This window comes from Rutidosis leptorrhynchoides, chromosome 1 (assembly GCF_046630445.1).
Source record: "Rutidosis leptorrhynchoides isolate AG116_Rl617_1_P2 chromosome 1, CSIRO_AGI_Rlap_v1, whole genome shotgun sequence".
NCBI classification, from domain to species: domain Eukaryota; kingdom Viridiplantae; phylum Streptophyta; class Magnoliopsida; order Asterales; family Asteraceae; genus Rutidosis; species Rutidosis leptorrhynchoides.
Window position 1 is genome coordinate 128,010,062 of NC_092333.1, and position 16,521 is coordinate 128,026,582.

Genomic DNA, 16,521 nt, shown 5'->3' on the forward strand with positions numbered 1-16,521 from the left:
TTGAGAGTTCCAATTTTTTTTATGCTACCAATGACACGAGTGAATCTGGTTCTGTAGTACTGCCAAATTTGGTGCCGGAAAAAAATCCGTCTGCAGGTGATGAAGATGGATCGTGGAACGAGGTTGAGAGTCCCAATTTTTTTGATGTTACCAATGACACGCGTGAAAGCATGTTTGATGGCTTTCTTCATCACGTGGCCCCCACTGGTTCCAATGTAGAAGATATTTTGTCTACATATAATGATGATAATTATAAAAAATGCATGCGAGACTCTTCACCCAATGCAACTTTGAATTTTCAAAATGGGGAATCTAATCTTGCTTTTGGGCAAAATTTCATAACAAGGCCATATATTGAAACTGAAAATATTTCAACCAGTGGGCCTTCGTGTGGGGCTGTAGATTCAATTTCTTTTGGAGCAGCTGTGGAAACTTTAGCCTCATCTTCGTCTGGGCCTTCATTGGGTTTTGATGGTCTTGTTTCTGATCCTTCAAATGTTAGCCTGGGTTCCGATGAACGGGATGTGGGTGATCCTTGTTTAAACAAAAGTGAATGTGTCGATTTGCAGGACGTGACCACGGTTGCTCGTTTTCGTGTTAAGGAGAGAAAAATTCATCCACTGATTAAAAGTCATTTCATTAAACACGTTTGGGGAAGGAGAAATATGAAGCGTAGACGACGTCGGGAAATTTTCGTTGGCATGAAAGATATTTTATCGAGACCGTGATGAAAGATTCGGATGAGGACGATGATGAAGTTGATTGTTGCTCATGTTGCTCCTCTTGCGCGCCCTCGGATTCGGATTCACAGTCTCCTTTTTTTGTCATCGGGTGTTTTTTAGTGTCTTCGTGCTAATGTTCCTTTAGCGTTTTGAGCTTTGTTGTTTTGTGTGTTTTTTTCGTGGGTTTGTGTGTGGTCTCGTGTGCGTTTTGTGCGGTCTATGTTTTATCTAGCTACTTGCTAGTGTATTTCGTGTACTTCTTTTATATATATATATATATATATATATATATATATATATATATATATATATATATATATATATATATATATATATATATATATATATATATAAACTTGCTAGCCTTTTAAAAAAAAAAAAAGACCATCCAAATAAATGCCCACAAGGAAGACAACTGCACTCAACACATAATAACAAACAGTCTCAAAAGTGTAAATATTCAGGTCTATGCTTATCAACAAAAACAGATCATACAAGATACTTAATTGAATCTCATGTGTTTTTACTCAAGTACTCAACTACTCAACTACATTCATCTCATGTGTTTTTACTTTTTAGCCTACAAACTTGCAATCTTAATATGCATTCGAGTTTAATTACACTACTCATAACTAAACTTAGTATTCTCAGTCACTCAATGTCACTAAAATCATATATTAAGCATACAAAACTTCGATGTAAATTATTATATAACTAGTGAAATGACCCGTGAAACCACGGGTTTGTTTTAATGAAATAGTTTAAAGATATGTTTTAGGTATTAAGTGAACGTAAATGTTAAAGTCATTTAGTTTAATGACCCATGTAACCACACATTCCGACTAAGAAACTTGTTTACAAACATTTTGATATAATTAACTTGGTCCGAATAAATTTAAAATTACAATTATTATATGAAGGAAAAAATAATACTGAATAATTTTTTAGTTGTTACTATGAAAAGGAAAAAATAATTTACTAAAAAGTAGAAGATAAATAATTACTCTTTTTTATTAATTTATTTTAATTAGTGTTTATGACATCATCTAGATGTCTTCTAATTTTTTCTTTTTTCTTTCGATTTATTTTTATAAAGGATAATTGTTTTTTTATGACATCATAAAATTAGAGATTTAATATTAACTATATATTAACATTGTGCAAACATCATCATACAACAACAACAACAACAAAACCCAATACCGCCTGAGTGGTGTATGGGGAGGTTAGATGTAGACAATCATTTCCCTACCCGAGAGTAAAAACAAGTCCTTTTTCCACCAAGAGTGATCTCAAAAGTGGAGAAAGTCATCCCTCTCTTTATTCGGCGGATAAAGAGATTGCTTCCGAATAGACCTCCGACTAAAAAAGAAATTTTTTTTTTTTTTTTTTTTTTTTTTTTTTTTGGTCACCACCGTGAGTCCAAGCTTCAAAGCAAATAAGACATATTAAACCATCAGTCTCACTTTTATTTGAATCAAGTGATACTGAATTAGAAACCCTAGGTGGCGCCGTCACCACCGAAGCCGGAATCAGGTCATCGAATTCTTCACCTTCAATTTCATCTTCATCTTCATTATCATCATCATCATTATTATCATCATCATCATTATTATTATCGTAATCTTCATAATCGTCATCATCGTCATAATCACTGCCGTCATCGTTTTCTACTTCGTCAATTTCTACTTCGTCGTTCTCTAATTCGTCGTTTTCTAATTCTTCGTCTAAGTTTAAGTGTTCCAATCTCTCCTCTACAGTTACGTTGTCTTCGATTTGTTCTTCTTCTACTTCGTCTTGAAAACGAATGGATCTGTTAAAATCCATTGTTTTTGTGAGAGTCTTTCTAGAATTATATACACGAACACGAAGGATAAAAGAGGAACTACATCAACATTGTACTTGGGTTTCACTAGGTTCCAAAGTGCACTCTGCGTGGCCGTACAACCGACAGGTTTGGGATTTAAGTGCATGGTTGGCAAAACTAGCTGGTAGTCGGAGCTGTTAGCTAGTAGCGTTTAGCTGATAGCTGATAGATAGTAGCTATTAGATGAAGCTTTTTAAATATATTTAAGTGTTTGGTAAAGTAGCTGTAGCTGTTAAAAAATGGTTAAATGACAAAAATGAACACGAGAAAAAACACATAATGCTATATATCACTTTAATTTAATGAAACGTAGTCATTAACAAATAATTGAGCTCGATACTTAAAAGTTGCGAGCACATGTTAGGTTGATTGTTTTAGTCGAGTTCGGTTGTTTTGCGTGTGATTGTAGGCCTTTAGGAATTTCATTATTTTATGAATCTTTTTAATTGGTTCTATAAAGTTAATCGTTATTAAAAAAAAAAACAATAACAAAGGGTATATAAAACATATAAATTTAACTAACAGTGGAAAATATGGATACACGTGTACTCTATTTAATTAGACTTAATATTATTATTAATCAATAGTAATATAATTTTTTTTAAATTAATAAAATGAAAAGGAGAATGTCTACTGTATATCTCTCGATATCTTCTCTGATATAGGATAAACATCAATTTTAGGTGGAAGGATTTATGAAATATCAAGTACGGGTATTTAGGTAAAATTATCACCAAAAAGCTCTACTTGATTTTAAACGCTTCATGCATTAGCGTTTTATATATTAGCTTTTTTATCTCCTAAAAAGCTTTAAGCTTTTGTTACTAAACAAAGCTTTTTATTAGATAAGAGCTTTTTCTTAAAAGCAAAAAGCTAAAAGCTTTTAAAAGCTCTAAAAACCTCCTTGCCAAACATACCCCAAGAGATTTATATATTTGTGAAATTTGCTTCTAAGTATGAAATTTGCACGATTGCTATGAAATTGGACGACGGACTGGAAAAAAGTGTGAGAAAAAATGCCTGAAACACCTAAAATTAGATAGTAAAAAAAAAGTGGTTTAGTGGACAATAATCAACTGTTTTTAATGAATGAAATGTTAGTGTTATTTGATGCAACTTATGTCGGTGATTTTAGTGTTACCAACAAGCATTTTAGTTAATTTTGATTTACTTGAAAGCAAGGGTAATTGAGTTATACTTAGTAACGGGTTTGGAGTGTGTGGAGTACACGCCCGTAAGAGTTAACTTGATACTGGTATGAAAATTGTGGTATTGAAAAGGTTCAAAATTCCACCATTTTCCATTAGGTGTTAACGAAAAGTTGCGTCTTTTCGTTGAAAGGTTGCCTCTTTTTGTTGAAAGGTTGCGACCTTTCATCGCACCCTTTCATTTCTTATATATATGAGATATGAGTTTGCTTTCATGAATGAACATACTAGAAAAATCATATTCTCACTAATATTATAATTTGATCTCTTTTTGCCTAGAGACAAATTGCGTTCTTGTCTTATCCCAATTAAGATTTCATGTAACCCGAGGCAAGTAGGGTCGAAATACTTAATTAGGAAAGTGTTTCACGATTCAAGAATCAATCCGGGATTATCGTTTACAACCCTATTTTCCAACAAACTAATTTAGTATTTTTCATGATAATTATGGATAAACAATGGATTGGAATCGGTGATGAGAACAAGAACTTTATTTGGAGACATGATATAGGCGGTGAAATCATTATGGAAATGACACTATACAATTTAGTATGCGATCTATGATCGGTTTAAGAATGGATTCTGGAATATATATTGGATCTATATTGGTCAAGGTTTTGACCATGATTTATGAAATTAAATATCACCATGATATGAATCTGCATATTTATGGGAGAATAAATACAACAAAGAAGTTCTATCTTGGAAGCATATTGTTCGAGACTGACTATTGTGGCGGAACCAACGTACCGAGTATACGTTTCTATCCATCCTTTTAATTTATACCATGATTGATATACAGGAATGCATCTATTACATACAGTAATATTTATTATAATCGAATATGGAAAATACAATTGCATGATAGCAATGATGAATTAATTCAAGATATGGGATCACAGTGGTTTTAAATGCATGGTTAATATCATAATGCATACCGTGTGGATATCATGAATTATTTCAGTAACTTGAAATGAATCTTACTATGCATTATTGGTGAAAAGAACACTACTTTTGACTTTTGATTCAACCGTTACAACATTTGACATACGGTTGTCTATAACTTTGGTACAGTATTGTTCATAAATGGAAATCTTTAGATAATTTTCATCAATTTTGGACATTATTAATGGGAATTTGATGAAAGTTGAAAACGTTTTATTTTGTGTTTTCAAATGATTAATAATTGAGTTCTCAAAGGAAAAGAAAGAGAAAAGTTATACTAGTTGTGACGGTTATGTCTGTTAATGAACACGCATATGTGTTGTCCTTTACGGAGTGTTTATTTGGTTTCCTTTATTTTGGATAATAAAACACTAAAATGATATGTGGAAGTTAATCGGGTGAACGATACACCGAGTATTAATATGTTCACTGTATGATTAATGGTTTTTCCACAAAGTAGTTTCAAAGAATTGAAAAGGCATGATCGGATGTGTTGTTAGATTAACAGTAACTCGTAGTAACACGCGTCTGATCATATGACTAGGTATCAACTTAGTGTTTGTTATTTGCATTAAATATCAGTTTTTATTTTTCGACGAATAAAGATTGTATTAATAGCGATTTCTTCATCAAAACAATGAAGAAAATCGATTGAAAGTACAATGACTATGAAATCTTTATTTATTGGTGATGGATGTCCATTAACCATTTGATGATTTATCAAAATGGTACAAGTTGGAAAGATTAAGCACGGTCTAGGATAATTTATTGTGATGTGATTTAAGTATTTTAGTACTTGTAAAAGGCAACCATGGACTATGGTTTATTTCACAATCTTAAATCATTAAGGCATATTAAAATTGTATTGGGTTTACTATTGATCAAAAAGATGATACGTCTACAAGTTGTTGGATTTTACTCTTGATATAGATGATGTATCTTGGATCAAATGATTGATGTTGAGACTATTGATATTATAAACTAATTGTCATTACTTCTTGGTTCTAGAAGTGGATTGTCAAAGGTAAGTTTATACTTATAATCTCACATATAATGTAATAGGATTAATTGTGTGCACAATGATAATAAAGATCCATTATCAAGGGTGTACCAATTATATGTTTACATTGGTGAGACCGTAAAAAGTGGACATACACACTGACTGATCAATCAATTAATTTTAAGTACGTACGAGTTTCTTATGGTCATATAAGAATTTAGTAAGTCCTTGGATATAAGGATTACAAAGGAAAAATTGATTGAAGTCGAGGTGAATGAGAGTAATGTCCATTTAGATTCCTAATTATGGGATATTCGTTGGCTAAGGCGTATAGTTAAATGTACAAGGGAAAATCTAGATACTTATGCCTTAGACATACTATGTTTCGTGAGTTGATCACGAATGGAGTGATATATGTAAATTTTGTTAAGTCGTAACAAAGTTTGAGTAAATCACTTTATAAAAGAATTAGCCCGAGACTTAAGTGCGCACAAGTTGGCTAATGATGTGGGATTGAAGTCCACCGAAATCTTCCAAAGTGAGACACCCAATTCCCTTCTAGTAAAACGCTAGAAGCTGAATTTTAATGTGGAAAGCTTACTTCCTGAAGATTGAAACATATAAATATTCTGATCCCAAAGTATGTGTTTAGACTCGTAAGTTGAGGTAGGTTGAAGTTTAACTTCTTAATAGTTCTTTTGAAAAATTGCATATGCGGGTTCAAGATGTAAAAGAACTACCTATGTGAGCATGAAGTTTTGCCGCTTCAAGGAGCTTTGGACTTAGGCTGCCGATATGTTCACTGAAGGATTGGGACACATGGCTTATAATAGTGTCAAGTTAGTATTAGACGAATGTAAGAAACTGATGTGTGTATTACTCTCTCGTTTTCATATGGGTTGAAGGGTTTAATTTCTTAAACACCCCGATTCTCGAATTCTGGATGATGTAATATACTAAGATGAAAATTTAATTTCTGAAACATTTTCATTTATGCATTGGTTTGTTCTATTTGTTCAAGTTTTAGTAAATCAAGGATTACACTAAAATGGGGGGGGGGGGAATTGTTGGTGATTTTAGTGTTACCAACAAGCATTTTAGTTAATTGTGATTTACTTGAAAGCAAGGGTAATTGAGTTATACTTAGTAACGGGTTTGGAGTGTGTGGAGTACACGCCCGTAAGAGTTAACTTGATACTGGTATGAAAATTGTGGTATTGAAAAGGTTCAAAATTCCACCATTTTTCATTAGGTGTTAACGAAAAGTTGCGTCTTTTCGTTGAAAGGTTGCCTCTTTTTGTTGAAAGGTTGCGACCTTTCATCGCACCCTTTCATTTCTTATATATATGAGATATGAGTTTGCTTTCATGAATGAACATACTAGAAAAATCACATTCTCACTAATATTATAATTTGATCTCTTTTTGCCTAGAGACAAATTGCGTTCTTGTCTTATCCCAATTAAGATTTCGTGTAACCCGAGGCAAGTAGGGTCGAAATACTTAATTAGGAAAGTGTTTCACGATTCAAGAATCAATCCGGGATTATCGTTTACAACCCTATTTTCCAACAACTTATGCAATTGCAATGTTGTGTTATTTGTGTTATTTGATAGTGTATACAAATACAAAGAGTACATTACGTATACTAAATGAGCAAATAATGAAAGTAGTCATTTCATTTCATTCCAAAGTATAAGATGCAAAATACCAATAATATTATGACATAAATAACAACAAAATACCAATCTATTTACATTCTTATAAAAGGCTAATTACATGATGTCATAAAAATGTTTTTTTCTTCTTTAAAATAAATAAAAAAAAAAGGAGAAGCAATGTAAGTGACATCATAAATAATTTATTTTACAATTTTGTTAAGCATGAAAACTAATTAAAATTTAAAATATAAAAAATAAGATGTGAAAATTTGAATTGCATATATGCAGCTTTATTTTGAAAAAAAACTCCAGCTTTTTCACTTTCCCATACCATGCTTCTTGATTTTTACTTATTCTCAAAACACACTAGCTTTTCTCTCAAACATATTAACCCTATTCCATTATTTCATTTTCAGTTGTAAATATAGTCCAGACACCATCGCTCATCGCCGCCATTGCCCATCGCCACCGCCGCCGCCGCCACCGCCACCATTGTTACCGCCACCGCCACCATCGCTCAATGTAAGTTTTAATTTCTTCAAACACAATACTTTCAGTTTTGATTATTTAATTTCTTCTTTTACTAACAATTACTGGTTAGAACTCTACATGTTAATCTTATCTTGAATTCAATTTTTCTTAGTTTTAATTTGACATCTCTTCTTTTGATCTGGTTTTTAGGGTTTTTTTTCCTGATATTGTTAGTATAAGGATTTTAGGTTAATCATCTGCATCCAGATGCTGAGAATCTTGCTGAATTAAGGTTAGTATCTCAAGTTTGTTTTTCATTTTTCTTTCATATTTATAGTTAGCAAGTGATTTGGTGCACAAAGACGTCAATAATGAACTGAAATAATTGATGTTTATATTTGTAATTTGTTTAACACCTTCGCTATGCCATTCAAGTATTTGAAGAATTGTTTGTGTGTTTTCTTTGTATTTGTTTAAGATTTATACTTTAATTTTAGTTATTGGATTATTATATGTATATTTTTGATTAATTTAATGAGTTCTATTTTGATAGTTATTGTCAATTCAGTTGCCATAGTTATATGTATTGTGCAGGTCAGCCATTTGGCACATAGTAGAACTTCACTTGAAAGTAAGTAGTTGTATGAAAGCTTTGATTTTTTTCTTTAGAAAATGGTTTGTTCTTTATTGAGATTTTAAAGACTTGAATGACAAAACTTCACCTAAAACGATTGAAATTGACTATAAAGATGACTGCACAGGTTAACCATGATTCTTTATTCTTCATATTGATTGATTACTTTCGCTTCCACTTTCAAATAATTGTTAATTCATCATATTTGTCTTTAACTTCCACTTTCAATTTTAAGTTTTGGTTCCATTTATGTATTTTTGTAAGTCATTCATACAGATTCAATAAACTGTATGTCTACTTTTGGGGTTTATAATAGAAGTTCTTCATTGTTATGTATGTGGTGTTTAATGTAAATTATGGTGTTGGTAGTTAAACATGAATATATGAAGATGTAAATTTGTGTAGATGTGGACCCTTTGATGTGTTGTTTCAAGTGATCATGAACTGGGATGGGACTAATCGCTGCTACACGACCACACGACCAGCTTAGATGGTTTTTTTGCCTCGTGAGGTCTTCATTTTTCTGGTATATCAGCTGCCATATTCAATTAAAGTTTGATAGCACTTGGCAATTTTTTACTGCTATATATCCATTTTCTGTTTCTACAACTAATAAATAACAACTTTTTTATTGCTTTGTTACAATACATAAGACATACGAATACACATTTAATGTTAGTAGGTAGTCGGTGCAATTAATGTAGTTAGTTGGGACGGTGCAATTAATGTAGTTAGTTGGGTTGCTGCATTTATTGGGCAGTAAGGTCTTGTATCTCGGGTCTATAAATATCCTCGTTGTATTTTGTAAATTTGTATCAATTAAGAGAGATGAAATTACAGAGAGTTTAGATGTTTGTAGATGTTAAATTTCATGGTATCAGAGCGTACCTGTTATCGTTTGAGTCTATAGTCACCACTGTCATCACCATCACCACTGTCATCACCATCGATCGTCACTGTCAATAAAAATTGGCCACTTTGATGTCATTTTCTGATCTCACCACCCCCGCCAATCGATTCAGAAGTTCTCGAATAGCAAACCCTGAAATTTAATTTGAATTCCGGCCACCACAGAACCCACACGCGCCGCCTATCTCCGTCGCACCCCGTCCGTTCACCGGCGCGTGAGAGCGCGTGTATCACTGTTCACCGTCGATTGTTTAGTCCGAGTGTCTCTCTCTTGATTCCGATCACCTTTCAGGTTGCTCGCCGGAAAAAAAAAAAAGGGTCGGCTGTGTTTTTTTTTCTTTTGGTAGAAACTCAATCTTTCTGGTACTCTCTTCTATTATATCCACTTAGCAAGTGGAGTTAGATATTTATTTATATCTTCTATTATAGCTTTGCTAGTGGATCGTTATTTGCAAAAGTCAAAACTTCTATTATTTATTTATATCTTTTATTTAATTTTATTTCTGAGTTTAAAAAAAAAAAAATGAGCGATGAAAAGAAAATAGATGGTAATTTAAGCGAGACTATTCCTATTGCAGCCCGTTTGACCGACAATAAACTTAATGGGTCTAACTTCTTTGAATGGAGTAAGACAATCCGTGTATATCTTAGGAGCATGGGAAAAGCTTCTCATCTTACTTCCGAACCTCCTAAAGATGATACACGGGATCTGTGGCTACAAAATGACGCCAGACTCTTTCTTCAAATTATGAATTCCATTGAATCTTCGGTTACTTCGTTGGTAAATCATTGTGAGTATGTAAAAGAGCTTATGGAGTATCTCGATTTTCTATATTCTGGAAAGAGCAATATCTCTAGAATATTTAATGTGTGCAAATCTTTTCATCGCGGTGAACAACACGATCGATCTTTAATGGCTTATTTTATGGAATTTAAGAAAACATATGAGGAGTTAACTCTGTGATGCCTTTGAGTGCTGATATTAAGACTATGCAGACACAACGTGAGCAAGTCGCGGTCATTAGCTTTCTAACTGGTTTACGACCAGAACATGATGCTATTAAGTCCCAGTTTTTGAACGAGTCTACAATTCCCTCTCTTCAAGAAACATTTGCTCGTGTCCTCCGTCACGAGGATGTTAAAACACCTCAAGTTTCTGAGCACAACACTGCTCTTGTCAGTCGTGGAGGATTTAGAGGAGGAGGGAGGTCTCGTGGAGGCTATCGAGGAAGTTATCATGGAAGTTATCGAGGAAGTTCAAGAGGAGGCCATACTGATAGAACAACGGAAGAACCCACTAATTCTGGTGTGGAGTGTTTTTATTGTCATGAACTTGGACATACTAAACGATTTTGCAAGAAATTGCAAACTCAAAATATGAGGAATAATCTTTCAGCACATGCTGCATCTTCAACTGTTGCAAATGGTGAATCTGTGAAACCTACTACTTCAACCGTTGCTTTTGCTGAAATAGGTAATGACACGTGTCTCTTATCATCAGCCTCCAAATGGGTCATTGATTCTGGTGCCTCAGATCATATGACAGGTAATAACCATCTTTACTCTGACTTCAATACACACTCATCGTATGTCACAATTGCAAATGGTACCACCTCCCCTGTTCTTGGTTCCGGCACTATCAACCTCACCCCATCTATATCTTTATCATCCGTTTTGTGTCTGCCTAATTTCTCATTTAACCTACTATCCGTCAGCAAACTTACTCGTGACTTAAATTGTGTAGCCTTACTGTTTCCTGACTCTTGTATCTTTCAGGATCTCTCGACGAAACAGATTATTGGTAAAAGACGGGTATCTGATGGACTTTACATACTTGAAACTACAACAAAAATTCCCCGATCATTAGTTTGCTCAAAGTCATCCTCTCCTCTTATGATGCATTGTCGGTTAGGTCATCCTTCTTTACAGAATCTGAAGAAACTATGTTCTAAGTTTTCCGGTTTATCCTCTTTATATTGTGAGTCTTGTCAGTTCGCTAAGCATCAACGAGTCCACTTAAGTCCCAGAGTCAATAAGCGGGCTGCGTCCCCATTTGAATTAGTACATTCTGATGTTTGGGGTCCGTGTTCTGTGACATCAAAATCTGGTTTTAAATATTTTGTTACTTTTATTGATGACTACTCTCGTGTTACATGGCTTTATTTAATGAAAAGTCGCTCGGAAGTGTTTAATCATTTTTGTTCCTTTGTTGCTGAAGTAAAAACACAATTTCATACTTCTGTTCTAACTCTGAGAAGTGATAACGCAAAAGAATTTCTCTCAGAGTCTTTTAAATCATATATGCTACAAGAAGGTATCCTGCATGAGTCATCATGTGTTGATACACCAGCACAAAATGGGGTTGCGGAAAGGAAAAATAGACACCTTCTTGAGGTGGCCCGAGCACTATTATTTCAAATGAATGTTCCAAAACCTTTTTGGGCTGATGCCGTATCAACTGCGTGCTTTCTTATAAATCGCATGCCGTCTGAAGTTCTTAATGGTGATATTCCATATAGTATTTTATTTCCTACAAAATCCTTGTTTCCAATCGAGCCTAAGATATTTGGTAGCACTTGTTTTGTTCGAGACACCCAACCTCACCTAACCAAATTATATCCTAAATCTATTAAGTGTGTATTTCTAGGATACTCTCGTCTTCAGAAAGGGTATAGATGCTTTTCACCAACTCTCCAACGCTATGTTGTTTCCAGAGACGTCACATTTCAAGAAGAATTACCGTTCTTTCCTACAACTATTTCTCGCAATCATGAGGAGAGTGATGACTTATTGAGATATAGCATGGAAGTTCCCACACCAGATCCCACACCAGATCCCACACCAGAGCCCACACCATCAGAACAAACTGACCATTTTCAATATATATACAGTCGACGACCCCGTCCTACATCAGTGCCCGCTCCTGAGCCATAGTCATCGTCGGTAGATCCTCCCGGTGAGTCACCGAGTAATGTTTCTAGTGATATTCATGATACCCAATCTTCCGATTCTGATTCTGATATACCGATTGCTCTTCGAAAAGGTAAACGTAAGTGTACTTATCCTATTGCTTCCTTTGTCTCTTATGATAAATTGTCCGTCTCTTCTCGTGCTTTTGTTGCCACTTTAGACTCTGTCTCCATTCCGAAAACTGTTGGTGAAGCTTTGGCTCATTCTGGATGGCGTGCTGCTATGATTGAGGAAATGAATGCACTCGATCATAATTGCACCTGGGCATTAGTTAACTTACCTGTTTCTAAAAAGGCAATTGGTTGTAAGTGGGTCTTCACGGTAAAGGTTAATCCTGATGGTTCTTTGGCACGGTTGAAAGCTCGTTTAGTTGCTAAGGGATATGCTCAAACATATGGGGTGGATTATTCTGAGACCTTTTCTCCTGTTGCTAAACTCACATCTATCAGATTATTCATTTCTTTAGCTGCTACATATCAATGGACACTTCACCAACTTGATGTGAAAAATGCTTTTTTACATGGAAATTTGCAAGAAGAAGTCTATATGGAGCAACCACCTGGGTTTGTTGCTCAGGGGGAGTCTGGTAAAGTATGCAAATTACGAAAAGCAATTTACGGTTTGAAGCAATCTCCTCGTGCCTGGTTCGGAAAATTCAATGCGGTAGTTAGAAACTTTGGCCTAAGAAGAAGTGCATATGATCACTCCGTATTCTTCGCTTCATCAAACTCTGGGTGCATCTTGCTTGTTGTTTATGTGGATGACATTGTAATTACTGGGAGTGATAAAGAAGGAATTCACAAGTTAAAAACATTCTTAAGTACTCAATTTCAAACGAAGGACCTTGGTCCTTTGAAATATTTTCTCGGTATTGAAGTCTCTCGAAATAAAAGAGGTATTTTCTTATTTCAGAGAAAGTATTGCCTTGATGTGCTCAGTGATTATGGGATGATTAATGCAAAAACTTGTGAAACACCAATGATACCTAGTATAAAGTTAAAAACTGACGAAGGAGAACTTCTTATGAACCCAGAAAAATATAGAAGGATTGTTGGCAAGCTAAATTATCTTACACTCACCCGTCCTGATATTGCTTTCCCGGTGAGTGTTGTTAGTCAGTTCTTGTCATCTCCGAGAACCTCACATTGGGATGCTGTCACTCATATCTTAAAGTACTTAAAAGGTACACCTGGTCGTGGTCTTTTATACCAGAATCATGGTCATCACACTATTGAGGGATTTTCTGATGCTGATTATAATGGTGATCCTGCAACTAAACGGTCTACAACTGGTTATTGTGTCTTTGTTGGAGGAAATCTTGTATCTTGGAAAAGTAAGAAACAAAATGTGGTATCTCGTTCAAGTGCGGAATCTGAGTATCGAGCCATGGCCCAGACAACTTGTGAACTTATTTGGGTTCGTAACCTTCTTAGCGAGATTGGTTTTGCTCAGTCCGAACCAATGAATCTGTGGTGTGATAACAAAGCAGCTATTCATATTGCAAGCAACCCCGTTTTCCATGAAAGGACCAAACATATTGAAGTTGACTGTCATTTTACTCGAGAAAAGTTAGAAGGAATTATTCAAACACCTCATATCAAAAGTAATGAACAGTTGGCTGACTTATTCACCAAAGCATTACCTATAAATTGTATCCGTCAGTTTTGTGACAAGTTGGGCATGATCAATATCTATGCTCCAGCTTGAGGGGGAGTGTTACAATACATAAGACATACGAATACACATTTAATGTTAGTAGGTAGTCGGTGCAATTAATGTAGTTAGTTGGGTTGCTGCATTTATTGGGCAGTAAGGTCTTGTATCTCGGGTCTATAAATATCCTCGTTGTATTTTGTAAATTTGTATCAATTAAGAGAGATGAAATTACAGAGAGTTTAGATGTTTGTAGATGTTAAATTTCATGCTTAATGCAGATCAAGATATGATGTTGAATTTACATTTCCAAATGATCGATTTCGATTTGGGCTTATTCCTTCTGGCTCCACCGATGCTATTGTAATATGGTAATATTTGGTAATCATTATTTTTAAATAAATATTTAATAGTCAATTGTCATTTTTGTGTAAGAAGCCTTACCACGTTGAAAAGGCACCCGATGGTTTGGTTGCTCATGCACATCTTTTGGACGGTTTTTTTACATCTGGTTTTGATCAAAGATTGCCCTCACGCTTTCTATTTATGGTATAATATATAACATTATTATTATTCCATCCATTGCACCTTCTTTCATTCAGGTCAAAACGGGCTGGGTTGACTCAAAACATGGTATTCCTGATGAAAAGGTATAAAAGGTTGGTTGACATGGAGCTCCGTATTGAAATAATATAAACTTATACTCAGTATCACTTTTATGTTTGTAAACAATCTGCTGTATTGCAGATCTCTTCAAGATTAATGGTATTTGAGTGTTTAGGTAAGGGTGGAGAATGAATGATGACAAATATTTTTCCAAGCAAGCCGAGAAGAATAAAAAGAAAGGTGAAGGAGAGTTCTTTGAAGCCGAAAAAGAGGTTTGCGATTTCCCTAATTTTATTATGATATTTTTATGTTTAATGCATAAGTTTGTTTTTTAAATCGAAAATTAGAACAATCTTAAATAGGTACACCCTTGACTTGAAACATCTAAAATACTCGAAGATTATTGGTTGAGTGTTAGAAATTTCTCAGCCTATTAAGTACTATTCAAGGTAAATGTTTCTTCAAACTTTGCATCATTAAAGTTCATTTATGGAAATTTATTGTTTAAATTATTATTCAAAAATAAAAAACTAAGATTTGGGGATTAAGGTTTTAAGAAGTTGGTGATTTCAATGAATACTATGAGAGCGTATGAAATGAATATTGTAATCTGTTTCTCCTGTTTGGTTTTTGTAAGTTAACATGTTGTTCATTAAAGTTTAAAGCGTGATAATGATTATTTTAGTTGTTGAACAACGATAATACCTTATTCCAGGGATTTGAGATGTACATGATGTACGAATGGTATCGCGTGTAGTGATCCGAACTTTTTCATATTTATATATATTAAATGAAATTGTTATTTACATGATTAAGTGTTTCCAACATGTTAAGCAATCAAACTTGTTAAGACTTGATTAATTGAAATAGGTTTCATATAGACAATTGACCACCCAAGTTGACCGGTGATTCACGGACGTTAAAACTTGTAAAAACTATATGATGACATATATATGATTATATATATAGTTAACATGATATTATGATAAGTAAGTATCTCATTAGGTATTTTAACAATGAGTTATATACATAAAATTGAGTTTATTGAATTAAGAAACTCGAAACGATATATATAACGATTATCGTTATAACAACGTCTTACTAAATACATATGAATCATATTAAGATATTGATACACTATGTTTAATCATGATAAATGATAAGTAAACATGTCATTAAGTGTATTAACAATGAACTACATATGTAAACCAAGACTACTAACTTAATGATTTCGAATCGAGACATATATGTAACGATTATCGTTGTAACGACATTTAACTGTATATATATCATACTAAGATATATTATATATCATAATATCATGATAATGTAACAATTTAACATCTCTTTAAATATAATAAACAATGGGTTCACAATATTTAACAAGATCGTTAACCTAAAGGTTTCAAAACAACATTTACATGTAACGACTAACGATGACTTAACGACTCAGTTAAAATGTATTTACATGTAGTGTTTTAATATATATTCATACACTTTTGAAAGACTTAAAGACACTTATCAAAGTACTTCTACTTAACAAAAATGCTTACAATTACATCCTCATTCATTTTCATCAACAATTCTACTCGTATGCACCCGTATTCGTACTCGTACAATACACAGCTTTTAGATGTATGTACTATTGGTATATACACTCCAATGATCAGCTCTTAGCAGCCCATGTGAGTCACCTAACACATGTGGGAATCATCATTTGGCAACTAGCATGAAATATCTCATAAAATTACAAAAATATTAGTAATCATTCATGACTTATTTACATGTAAACAAAATTACACATCCTTTATATCTAATCCATATACCAACGATCAAAAACACCTACAAGCACTTTCATTCTTCAATTTTCTTCATC

At 33.8% G+C, this 16,521-nt stretch overlaps 1 long non-coding RNA gene across 1 annotated transcript; it reads left to right on the forward strand.

Annotated features, from left to right (window-relative positions):
• Positions 1-7,905: 7,905 nt before the first annotated feature.
• LOC139864888 (uncharacterized) lies at positions 7,906-15,205 on the forward strand. The gene is made up of 5 exons (XR_011764528.1): positions 7,906-7,924; positions 8,084-8,165; positions 8,913-9,033; positions 14,321-14,698; positions 14,787-15,205. It is a non-coding gene; the product is annotated as an uncharacterized lncRNA (long non-coding RNA).
• Positions 15,206-16,521: the final 1,316 nt, after the last annotated feature.